At 42.6% G+C, this 11,376-nt stretch overlaps 2 non-coding genes and 1 pseudogene across 2 annotated transcripts; all 3 read right to left on the bottom strand.

The window, feature by feature from the left end:
• Positions 1-7,642: 7,642 nt before the first annotated feature.
• Positions 7,643-7,716, bottom strand: TRNAN-GUU. The gene has a single exon. It is a non-coding gene; the product is annotated as a tRNA-Asn (tRNA).
• Positions 7,717-7,846: 130 nt separating this feature from the next.
• On the bottom strand, positions 7,847-7,920 carry TRNAK-CUU. The gene has a single exon. It is a non-coding gene; the product is annotated as a tRNA-Lys (tRNA).
• Positions 7,921-10,339: 2,419 nt separating this feature from the next.
• On the bottom strand, positions 10,340-11,151 carry LOC119274410 (annotated as a pseudogene).
• Between the last annotated feature and the right edge of the window lie 225 nt (positions 11,152-11,376).

Genomic DNA, 11,376 nt, shown 5'->3' with positions numbered 1-11,376 from the left:
GAATGCCTTTTGGAGTCAAAAGCCAACTTGATCTCAGCCTCGATATCCAACACGGTATTCTGATGTGCCGAAAAATCTGAGGAACCTATCCCCTTTGTTATGGTATCCCCTAAGCAAAATGGCTTCTCTAGTATCAAACCTTGCCTCTGCCCATTCACATATGTTGTTTGGCCAAAAACATGACATGCAAACATACTGCTAAAGCTTGTTTGTAAGCTTTTGAGATTAATAGAAACACGTTACCATTTGATTTCGACCACAAGAAACTCTTATTTGGCATTCTGACCTGTTGATACTTGCAAGAAGAGCTTCAGTCTTCGAAACCGCTACGCGAAACTCATTATCCGGAATGGCCCCACGGTGTTGATGTCTAGTGCTACATCATACCTGCAAGTTGCAATACTTTTATTGCTATGGAATGTGAACTTACACATTTAGTAATGGAAGCAATCCTTGGTGCAAGACTAGTATAGCTTCACGAACCTCTCATCAAAAGTGGTATTTGCTGCAAAGTTTACGATAACATCCACTTCTTCCGCGATCTCTTTGGCTAACTCAGGAGCAATGCCAATGTAGGCTTCCCTGAAATTACCAACGACTGGAACCTGCTTGCTTAATACAATGCTGTGGTAGTTTTTCCCATGGATTTCCTGTAAACATCTGAACAACTCAGTATCTTCTACCTGTATTGCAGATAGAAAATATGGTCATTTGCATGAAGAACAGAAAGTAGTCCGAAGTAATCATCATACCTCGTTCTTCAATCTTTTCATGGCTGCTTCATTGTCCTTGGCCTTGATCAACACGTATATTTTACCAACATCAGGATTTGTCCTTATAATGGGATCGATAAGAACTGATGATCAGAATCATACAAAGTAGAATGGAAGAACAAAGGAAGGAAGTCAGGTAGCTCAGAGCAAGATAAAGGCAGAATGGAAGAACAACCTAAAACTGGGGGGCCAGACATAAACTGTCTCACTCAAACTGGCATTTGAAAATGCTACCCGCCCTTCCCCTATTTCTGCATTTCATTCTTCTATTCCTTCTGCTTGCTTTTCTAGTTAAGCTGCTCATAAACTAGATCCATAAAACTCACTCAGCTACTGTCTTCTTTCTATAATTGGTCTCTAAGTCCAAGTAATCGATAAAGTATAATCCTCTTCCCAGCTCCGCCACCTCCTTTCTACTGAGTATGCTCTACTTGAAAGAACATATTTATCAATAAATAAGTGCATTACTATATTCACAGCTACAAACTAAGCCTAATTTCCAATATGTCATATGTATCACTTTGATGTTGTGGGATCACTGGCTTCTTGCTCAACGGATTTCGCTTCTGCACTTGACTTGAGAAGGGCGAAGCCTTCATGACCGGTACCGGTATCTGTTCAAGAAGTCAGTACTTATGCGGCACTGAACAAAGGGTGAGATCGATGAAATGCAATACATGTTTGAATATTTCCTATCTTCTTCCAGCCATCAAACTTGTTCAATTCGTTTTCTTGAGATCTGTGGAATAGTGATATCATACTTGAATCCACATTCCCAGTATTTGAGGAAGAAGTAGAATCTTAGTCCTTTCGAATTTCTAAGTTGGGAATTTGATATCGACTAAATCAAGAAACTCGATTTCACTATGATATGACCACTGAACCCTTTGATGCAACATTTCTTGTTTCCAGAAGATCTCGAATGGTTTCTGAAGCTTCCATGATCTTGTAAAAGAAAGAAACCCTTTCTATAAGTCATGAAGACGTGGACCAAAAGACTAAGAAACTGCACAATCTATTGATTGACTGAAAAACTCAAGCTGAGTAACTTGCTTGAATGATCGCTCCGGCTCTGGGCCGTCTGATCTTTGAGATGCAGAATAGGGGATCGCTTGCCAACCGTTAGTTAGGACCAGTGAAAACCCACACTTGGTGAAGGCGAAGTTCAGTTTGGAGATCTAACAATTCCTTATGTCGTGTATCCTCGATTGATGCAGCCTCAGATGCTTCAATTGTAGATTTGAGTATTGAGCGAAAGGTTACACCACCTATAGGTTCTGTATTACAGGCCAATCCTACTCCACTAGTACCAATAGGCAGCATAGGGGAAAAATCACAACACCTAGGAATAGGAATCAACAACACAAAAACTTTCTGAGAAATTACCCAGCAAGAAAACGTATGCGTGTGGGCGCAACGGATTTCGCTCCCGTGCGCTCATCCCTTGCTTGTTCTTTCGGACTAGCACTCTTTCCCTCTCTTTGAAGTAGATTTCTCAGCTCCACGAGTCAAACGAAATAAGGCTAAAGGCCCACTACTTCTTCATTCATGGCTTATTGATTTGATTGATCCCCCTTTCGTATTCATTCGACCTGAGGTGAGGTTGGAACAAGAGTTTTCATAAAAAGAATGGTTCTTTTATGCAATTATGAACGGGGGCAGGCCTCTTGTGGATTCCTCCAACTCTATGAATAAAGGAGGGAGTATGAGGAAGGCCGATTTTCTTTCTATATGAAGATGAAAAAAGGATCAAGGTCAAACATTTCTTACTTTTGTTGAGTATGACTGAATGAGGAAGAGCTCCTTATGTGGTATCACTTTACCACCATCTGAAATGCGCGAATCAATTAGGAATATATATCAATATAGTGGGGCTTCGTTCATAAGATTTATATAGTCGAGAGCCATTTGCCAATAGCCTGAATAGAAACCGCACTCTTGCAGGTTCAAGTAAATTTCTGTCAGTTCGTCAGAGGAGATAATATCATCTCCAAGTATGAAAGTTCATGTAAAATCAGGTATTGTCCACCAGACGGGCCAGCGGACGTCAGGCGAATAATACACCAGATAATCTACTAGCATGCAAATCCGATCGAAATCTTCGCCCAGATCTTGAGGTTCTGCTGGCAAAGCCAGCTCATGGAATGCATCTTCCATAGCTGGAAGATCCACCTTATCTGGCAGAGTTGGAGCAAAACTAGAATTCTCAGAACCAGAGTAGCCTGACTCAAAACCAGAGTAGCTTGCTATATATGTCGTAGATTGTGAGGAAGGCGCGACAAAAGGATTAAAAAAAAAGAAGAATTACTTGATAAAGTTGTACTATCAGTGGAACTACTATCATCGGTAGATGACGCGTATAATAAGAGAGGATTGTTATTGGGAAACGGTAACATGGGTAGCACGGAAAAGTAAGCTCTGCTCCCGAAAAGAGAAAGGAAAGGAGACTGATCTTGATGTCGGAGTTGGTTTTTCCAACGAAAGCCTTATTTAGCATGTAACGTGAACATGAGCGGACACCCACACAATCTCGATTGGAAGAAAAAGTACCATACCATTGTCGTTTTTAGGGCAAAAAATAATTGGTCATCTTTGTCAATTGATAACTGAGTGAGAGAAGACAATCACGTTCTTAAAGTGGTCGGTTCGCCGGATTCACAACCTTCCCCTATTGGCCGGCTGCCCGTGAAACACATAGGCTCCTATCGCATTTATCGATCGAGAATGGTCTCATCACAGAAACACTTTCTATATGATAATTTGAGAGTTGGAAGCGAAAACATTGATTTCTAGTTTGATCGGGAATTTGTACTTATTCATAAACAAGATGAAATGAATCGACATGTTAAGCATCTCATCAACTATCGTAGTTAACATACACATTTTCAAGTTGCATTTCGTGCTCTTTTTCGTCGCCAGCTAAATCAATCAATTTGACAAGATCGCGCATCAATCACCTCGTCCGCTAGGGAAATGCACTCCTGAATAGACTCGATTCCCCGCCCCGCATCAGTGAAATGTCTAAGACGCAACGGAATAGCTACATTTCTTTCTATATGATAATATGCACCGAGGGGAGGAGTAGTTTCAAATAGAAGTCAAGTAAACAGATTCAAGCTAGCCCAGTTTGGTTCCTTGGAAAAGCAGTTCAAAGCAAAGGGTTGACGGGTGGCGGAGTCCCATCCCAGGTTTAGTATATAGCCCCTGTTTTCCAATCCGTAAACGGTGGATTGACTTGCTCTTTATCAAATCCACATTAAAAAGGGTTTTTTTTCGTTCAATGCTTTGATCCGCGCACCTTATTTCTGATTGAACCACTTCCTCGAAAGGACATCGTATCGGTGCCAGAATATGGGCTAGCGGTACACCAACCTCCCCACCAACTGCTACGCCCCGCGGGGCTTCTTCCTAGCGCTATTGAAATGATATTCCTATTATTGGTCCTAGCAATATCCCTGGACCAGGGCACGACACCTATCCAACTATGTCTTGTTTCGGTTTCTGGATCCGAATCTTTTGTTATACTTATGTATGGATGATTGTACACAACAGGTGTGGAAAGTGCGATAGAGCTCGAAAATGGATGCCCCTATTTCAATTTAATAAGTGCTTGTGCAACGGCTTGAAAGTTACAGATTGAGTCAAGTGACCTATTTTTGTCATATGATCCAGAATTGCACGAGAACCTACAAGTCCTGTTATCGTTCTTAATTCGATAGCCACGGGACAGCCGTTTTCTCGTCTCTTAGCCTTTCTTATACCTGCACTGACCTCAACGGTATCCAACCTGCTAAAAATATCTATACCCATTAGCTCATCACACCAACAGTTCTCTTGGGTTGACTGAACCTACCTATCCGAAATCCCTGTTGCCAACTTCTTACTGCACAGAAGCAATGGAACAGTATCGTAAAGTGAAGTGAAGCAAACAAACCACTCCTTTGGAATTGATGGACTTGACACACAGCCGACGACTGAGATGTGCCATTGTCATCGTTAAGATCGTCCATCAGGAGTACCTTCTTTTCTGCATCCGTCAGTTCCAGTTTTCCCAGCATGTTTTATTACTTGCCTCGATCAATACCATCCACTTATTTCTCTTTCTCACGGGACACATAAAGATACCAGCGCTTGTGCGAACAGTTGATGCTTGTTAAGCCATAGCTATCACTTCTCGCGCCAAAGCGCTCCCACCAACTACAAAATACCTTATAGGAGGGGCCCTTGTCTTCAGCTAAAAAGAAGCAGATATTGCCGTAAGCAGGAGATGGAAAAGCCCATGATCCATAACTTACTCACTCAGATATTTACTAGAGTTTGGCAGTGAATGAAGGAGACTCCGAATCCTATTCAGATTGCACGGAGGGCTTGGAAAGAGGCCTCTCGTGTAAGATAAGATTCCATTCCTTCCTATCGAAAGGCTCCGGTAGTAGAGCTCAATTCGGAATGTTGATATAAAAAAGGGCAGATACAGAGAGTTAAGGAACAGATGTTGTTGATCAAGTCTTTGGAACGTAGTTAGTCCCATCCCTTCCATCCGGCCACTAGTATAGTTCGGTCTCTTCAAGGAGAGAAATCCTTTCTCTTCTCTTGCTCTTGCGGCGGACACAGTGATTCTTCGTTCTCTGGTTGATGGCTTTCAAAAGTAAATTCCAGAAAGATCCATTTGATCCTCATCAAAGTCTGCATTGAAACCCTTACACACTAATATACTTGATACTCGATCTATTTCACCGTACTTCTACTTCCTGACATTAAGAAAGTTTAAAACAAGGTCCTTCAAGAAGAAAGGAAGCACATGCTTGAGACCATTAGGATTCCTGTTAGTGATGGTGCACTTGCTGCTAATGTTAGCTGCATTCAGTCTCTGAGTGGTCTACCTATTGCTGCATCATAACCGGCTGACTCCTCTATTGGTTGCTGCTGGTTTATACATAAACTAAACGAGAATTCCACATAGGAACAAAATAGGGGGTACTCATGAAGAAAGGGGGTAACACTTTTCTGTGTCACCATTTGTGGGATCCGACGCATATAGAAGGTTTAGTTCCTATCTTGGGCAATTCATATAGGTTTCGTTTTTATCTTGGAATGATTTAGAAATAGAACAATCCATTTATAGAATTCGCTACTGCGCCAGGGGAAAGGTTCTACCCTCAATCTTACTTGTATCAACATGTGACGAGGAAGCATCCTTGGCACATGTCTACGACAAATCCTATTCGAGAGGCACCGAAGGCTGGTTAGAGATCAGATACTTGACCATAGCTACCTCTTTTCTAGATCTGGTTAGAGATCGGTTGACTCCCCCACAACAACTCATGCACTACATAAATCTCATGCGGTTGTCCATACCTCCCATTTAGAGCACATATCTCACAGTGGTAGGCTTGGCGAGTATACCGACCATCAACTTCAGGCACAACCACGGGCAACCTGAAAAGTAACGACGATATTTTCTTATACTGCTCTGGAAAGAGAAACAACACTACCTCAGGGCGGTATTCATTCTCGATAACATCCATATATGACCTGAAAGGAAGATCGATCCCAAAAACGGTATCTGAATTCAACACTGTAATTTGAATCTTATGTGCAAGAAGTTCAATGAGTCCCGATACTCCGATTTAGAAAGAACCTCTTCTGCTCTAGCATGGGATGCTCGCCGACTACATCAGTACACGCTTTATCATAAATAGGATGAACACTGAAAGTCCTAGAGTCTCACTCATGGCATTTGCTCGAGTTATAGAGGCTCTATCTATATTCTTATTATCGTGCTTGGATAGCAATCCTTTATTTCAATCGACTAAGATTGTTAGAAATCACATTCATATAAGCCTTGCCTTTTAGTAACTATCCTTAGTGATGTTCTTCTGCCTATCTCCTATTGGTCAGACAGATCCGGGCTTATCAAGTGGTACTGAAATAGGGTCAAATTCTGTTTAGTAGAAAGGAAGGAAGACGGCATGGGTCTCGTCGGACTTGATGACGATGCCGAAGTATAAGGGAGGCATGGGATTTAGAGACATTGAAATTGAGAATCTGGCTATCTTGGCTAGGCAAGCCTGGCGGATTCTACAAGATCCTATGTCTCTTAGTGCCCGGGTGTTGAAAGTGGTTTATTTTCCAACTGCTCCTAAGTGCTGCTCTAGGAAACAAACCGTAATAGATATGGACGGGAATAAAAAATGGACGCTGAGTAAATCTGTAATATTCCTATTAGCCATGTCACTTAGGGAAACTTCTGGGCGTGGCCCGGCATTATAAGAAGACCGGTAACAAAGGAAGGAGACTATCTATTTGCTGAGACTATGGTTACTCTTAGCTTGACATACAGAGTTTAGGATGTGATCGATCGGTCGGGAGGACAATAATAACAATGTAGAGAATTGGTCTAGCTACAACCCTCCAGTGGAATTAAAGCGACTCGCCAAGGCCAGTTCGATAGAAAGGGAACCCTTGTGGAGAGACAGGATCCCATCTTTCGGTGGAAGAACCTCTTGATCTTACGCCCTATGTTCTTGATAAAGTGAGCTATGTCATAGCCTATTGCTACCCGATCAACAAGTCGGTCTACTTCTGGCTCTTGCCTTGATTGGAATGGCTTTCGAGTAAGAAAGGGCCTTTACTTTCCCCCTAAGGGTAGGAAAATCATGATCGGGATAGCGGACGTAAAGCTATTGAACTTAGGTATGCTCTTTCCTTCTGTCGAAGTGGAATCGTAGAACACAATGTGATACGATGAGATAGAAAATGCAATAGAAATAGAAATAAGGATAGCAAATGGGTTACCTACTCTACTCCTAAGGGTCAAAGCAAGCCCTTTAATTCCATTCTTTATTCTTACATTAAAGAATGAATCAAATCTCCCCAAGTAGGATTCGAACCTACGACCAATCAGTTAACAACTGATCGCTCTACCGAACTGAGCTATTGAGGGCGAACGAATTGCTTAATAAGCTGAACACCCACATAATCTCGATTTGACACAGCAACACTTTCCATAACAACAGGGATTAAAAAACAGGTGATCAGGACTCGGATCCTGGGTATCTGTCTGACGTGTGATAAGGCGGGGACAGGATTCGAACCTGCAGTCTTCAGGTCAAGAGCCTGATGAGTTGACCAATTCCTCTACCCCGCTTCTTCCCCTGATCTTTCTTTCCCTCTTTAGTGAGTGACTCGAAAGAACTAATTAAATGGGGGTTTTCAATCTGCTTTCTATACTAAAATTCGAGAAATCATTTTTGATTCAGGTTGATTCAGGCAGTTCAGTATTGAATTATCCATCCTTTCGAGTACTAAAATGCAAGAAATCTCGTTGTTGCTACTACTTCCCGAATTCCAGTTGGCAAATACAATTATAGTTTGGAAGATCGCCTGAAGGTGTTAACTCTAAACCTGAAGAAACACAGCAGGTAAGTTCAGAAGCAGAGAAGAGTTAGAAAAGCGGGGCATTAGCAATCATTGAAGCGGGGTAGAATGCATAAAATGCAATACGTTCCCCACGAGAGGCGAGGCACCTTAGGTGGAGACTCGCGACCGTGCTCCCAATCTGGATCTGGATATGAGATTGAATAAAGTTATGATATCGGATCGGAGTACCAATGCATCCATACTGACTGGCAATAGTTGAGCCGCATAAAGCAAGCAGTTCGAGACTCAATATGCCCACCTTTTTGGTGTATCCGTAGCTTTAAAATACTTAGGTATCCCAATTCACTACAGGAAGCTCCTAAATAAGGAATCGTGTAGAAGACTGATTTTAAGCTAGAATGGGTCTTTCAACTGGTGCTTGATACGTGTTACTACGACGACCAAGAATCTTCACGAAGTGGAAGTAGCAATAAGTTTGAAGCTCGTTGGCTTTGTGCAGAAGCAGTGGAATGGAAAGCAATAAATTGTTTAAGAAGAAGTAAATAGTTCAGCTTGAAACCAAAGTCCAGAGTTCTTCCTTCATGCTTGCTTCCCAGTCGATGGCCCTACTTTCACCTTCCTCATCGATTTAGAGAATGATTGATGTACAGCGGGAAGAACCGCAGACGATACATCACCTTAAAATCTACCTATACGTCCGTTTTTATATCCAAACAGAAGCCTCTATAGTTGACCCGGAAGACAGACACGAGCAAACATCTCTGCGCAGAAAGCAACCGGGTTCAAACAGAGATTGACTATCTCCTTTTCTTGCTCGATCCTCTGGAAATCGTTTGGAAGGTAGATTTTGCGAATAACAAGTGTGATACTGACGACGTGCTCCTAAGGTGACTGCTTAGTCGACAAACCAACACTTATACGAATCGCTAGAGCTCTCGGGTGGGATCAACTAGCTTACCCAGGCACTGTTTGCTTCAGACATGGCTACAAGGAAAGCAGCAGTATCTTAGGACACACGGGTAAGCAGATCTTAGACTTAGTACACTCAACGCCAACAAAAATTCCGCCCTCCATACATATCGACACACCAGGGGGCTCTATTTTAAGTGCAGTGAGAAATGGGGCCATGAACAACAAGATCCAGCTTTTAAATATGACACGGGGTAGTGGGACCAGATGTATCTCATGTCCATAGTAGGGCGAGTCCGACACGCACTCAAGTCTCCCACATAATCTCATACCTGAAGAGACGTTCATCTCCCCGGTGTGGCCGTCGTCGATCACCCCCGTAAAGCTGGAGCAAGATAGGGCCGGGGTGGGGGCGCAAGCAAGCGTTTTCATGTTCCAGCCCATCCTCCCCACGTTTCCCCTCCAGCTCCTTCATGACCTCCTTGTCTTTATCGAGAGCGAGAGGAGCAGCTTCAGTAGGACGGGGATTCAGTAGCGCTACCTTGCCTTCCATTGAGACCCCCAAAATCCCGATTTCAAAGAAAGTATCTCTCGAGTTGCTTCGGTGCCTCTCTTGCTCTGGTTTCATCAGCTCATTACCTTTAAGCTAGAGTCTGCCATGGCGAGGTCTTATTCTTCAACATAATCCAGCGGTCCAGGTGCGTGCGAAAGCGGAAACTCTTCCGGATCTTGTTTATTTGTATTTGCTCATTTCCGATTATGCTTTATTTGTAGATAGCCTTGATGATAGGCTTCGACCTCGACTTCTCCGTTTCTAAGATCCAATGGTGGAATCATTACTCCAAGGCAGGCAAAATTGACCATTTCTAAGTAAATTCAGCTAGCGTCACCCCAAAGGGAGAAATAGATCTTCTTGTCCGGATGCAAGAAAATAAAGCAATAAGAGATCTAGCAATGACTATGGTCCATAAATCATTTCCTTGGTGGAATTTCCCAAACTTGATTTCCTTTTTATGCACCTGATACCTAATCGATAACGAAGCTGAATGGCTTTTTTCGGTCAATTCCATCCATTTTTGTTGAGGCAATTCTGACTTGTTCATCGGGAAGTGATCTAGCTCCTGAGATATATGACATTCTTTATCCTTATCTTTTCCTGGTCTTCTCGGCTGGAATCTACAATCTACACCTCTCCAAACACAATATCTTGATTACCCGGAGAAGTTCTCTTTGTCTTCGAGCTTTTATTCCTCAATCCACTTATTCGTTCCCTTCTTTCATATACCTCCCCACCAATAGATAGAGACAAATGGGAATAACCGAACCATGTCTACAAAATGCTAGTACCATGCAGCTGCTTCAAAGCCAACATGATGCTTCTTGGTCAGATGACCAAGATATTGGCGAATACCACATACGATCAAGAAAAGAGTACCTATAATCACATGAAAACCATGAAAGCCAGTTGCTAAGAAAAAGGTAGAACCATAAATACTATCCGAAATAGTGGAGGGTGCTTGGTAATATTCCATTCTTTGAAAGCCAGTGGATACTAGAGCCAGTGAAACGGTTGCTACTAAAGCGTAAACTGCTCGTTTTTCCTTCCCCGCGAGTATAGCATGATGAGCCCAAGTTACGGCAGCTCTGGATGAAGGGAGAATAGGGGTATTAAGAAGAGGGATTTCCCAAGGATCTAAAACCCCAATCCCTTTTGGGGGCCAAATACCTCCGATCTCTACCGTAGGTGCCAAAGAAGAATGAGAAGAAGCCCAAAAAAAGCAAAAAGGGACATAACCTCCGAGACTATGAAGAGAATAGAACCATATCGAGGTCCTAATTGTACAGCTTTTGTATGATGCCCTTCCAACGTGGATTCACGTAGAACATCCCGCCACCATACGGACATGGTATAAAGGAGAAATATTAGGCCCAAACTGAGAAGTGTTGCACCCCCTTGAAATGAGTGCATGTACATCACACCTCCTACGGTGGTTGCCAAAGCTCCGAGTGAACCCGAAATAGGCCATGGACTTGGATCTACCAAATGATAAGAATGCCTCTGAGATTCAATCATAAACCACTTTGCCCCGGTTGTGTGTAAACCCCCCTTCACCCCCATCCCCTAAAGTGGTAAAGAAGGAGGCTCTTTTTTGTATCATTAGGACAAACAAATAGGAAGGGATAGTTCTTTCAATGCATTGATAGAAGTGAGACTATCAAAAGATCTCTCTATTATTTAGAGAAAAGAGTTGGCGTGGGTTCTACCAACGAAACGAAGAAGTTTTGGATTGGTTTTTATCATTCGGAACCCTCT

This window comes from Triticum dicoccoides, chromosome 1A, assembly GCF_002162155.2.
Source record: "Triticum dicoccoides isolate Atlit2015 ecotype Zavitan chromosome 1A, WEW_v2.0, whole genome shotgun sequence".
Classification (NCBI taxonomy): domain Eukaryota; kingdom Viridiplantae; phylum Streptophyta; class Magnoliopsida; order Poales; family Poaceae; genus Triticum; species Triticum dicoccoides.
The sequence above is the reverse complement of the archived record's forward strand: the minus strand, read 5'-3'. Positions and strand labels throughout refer to the sequence as shown.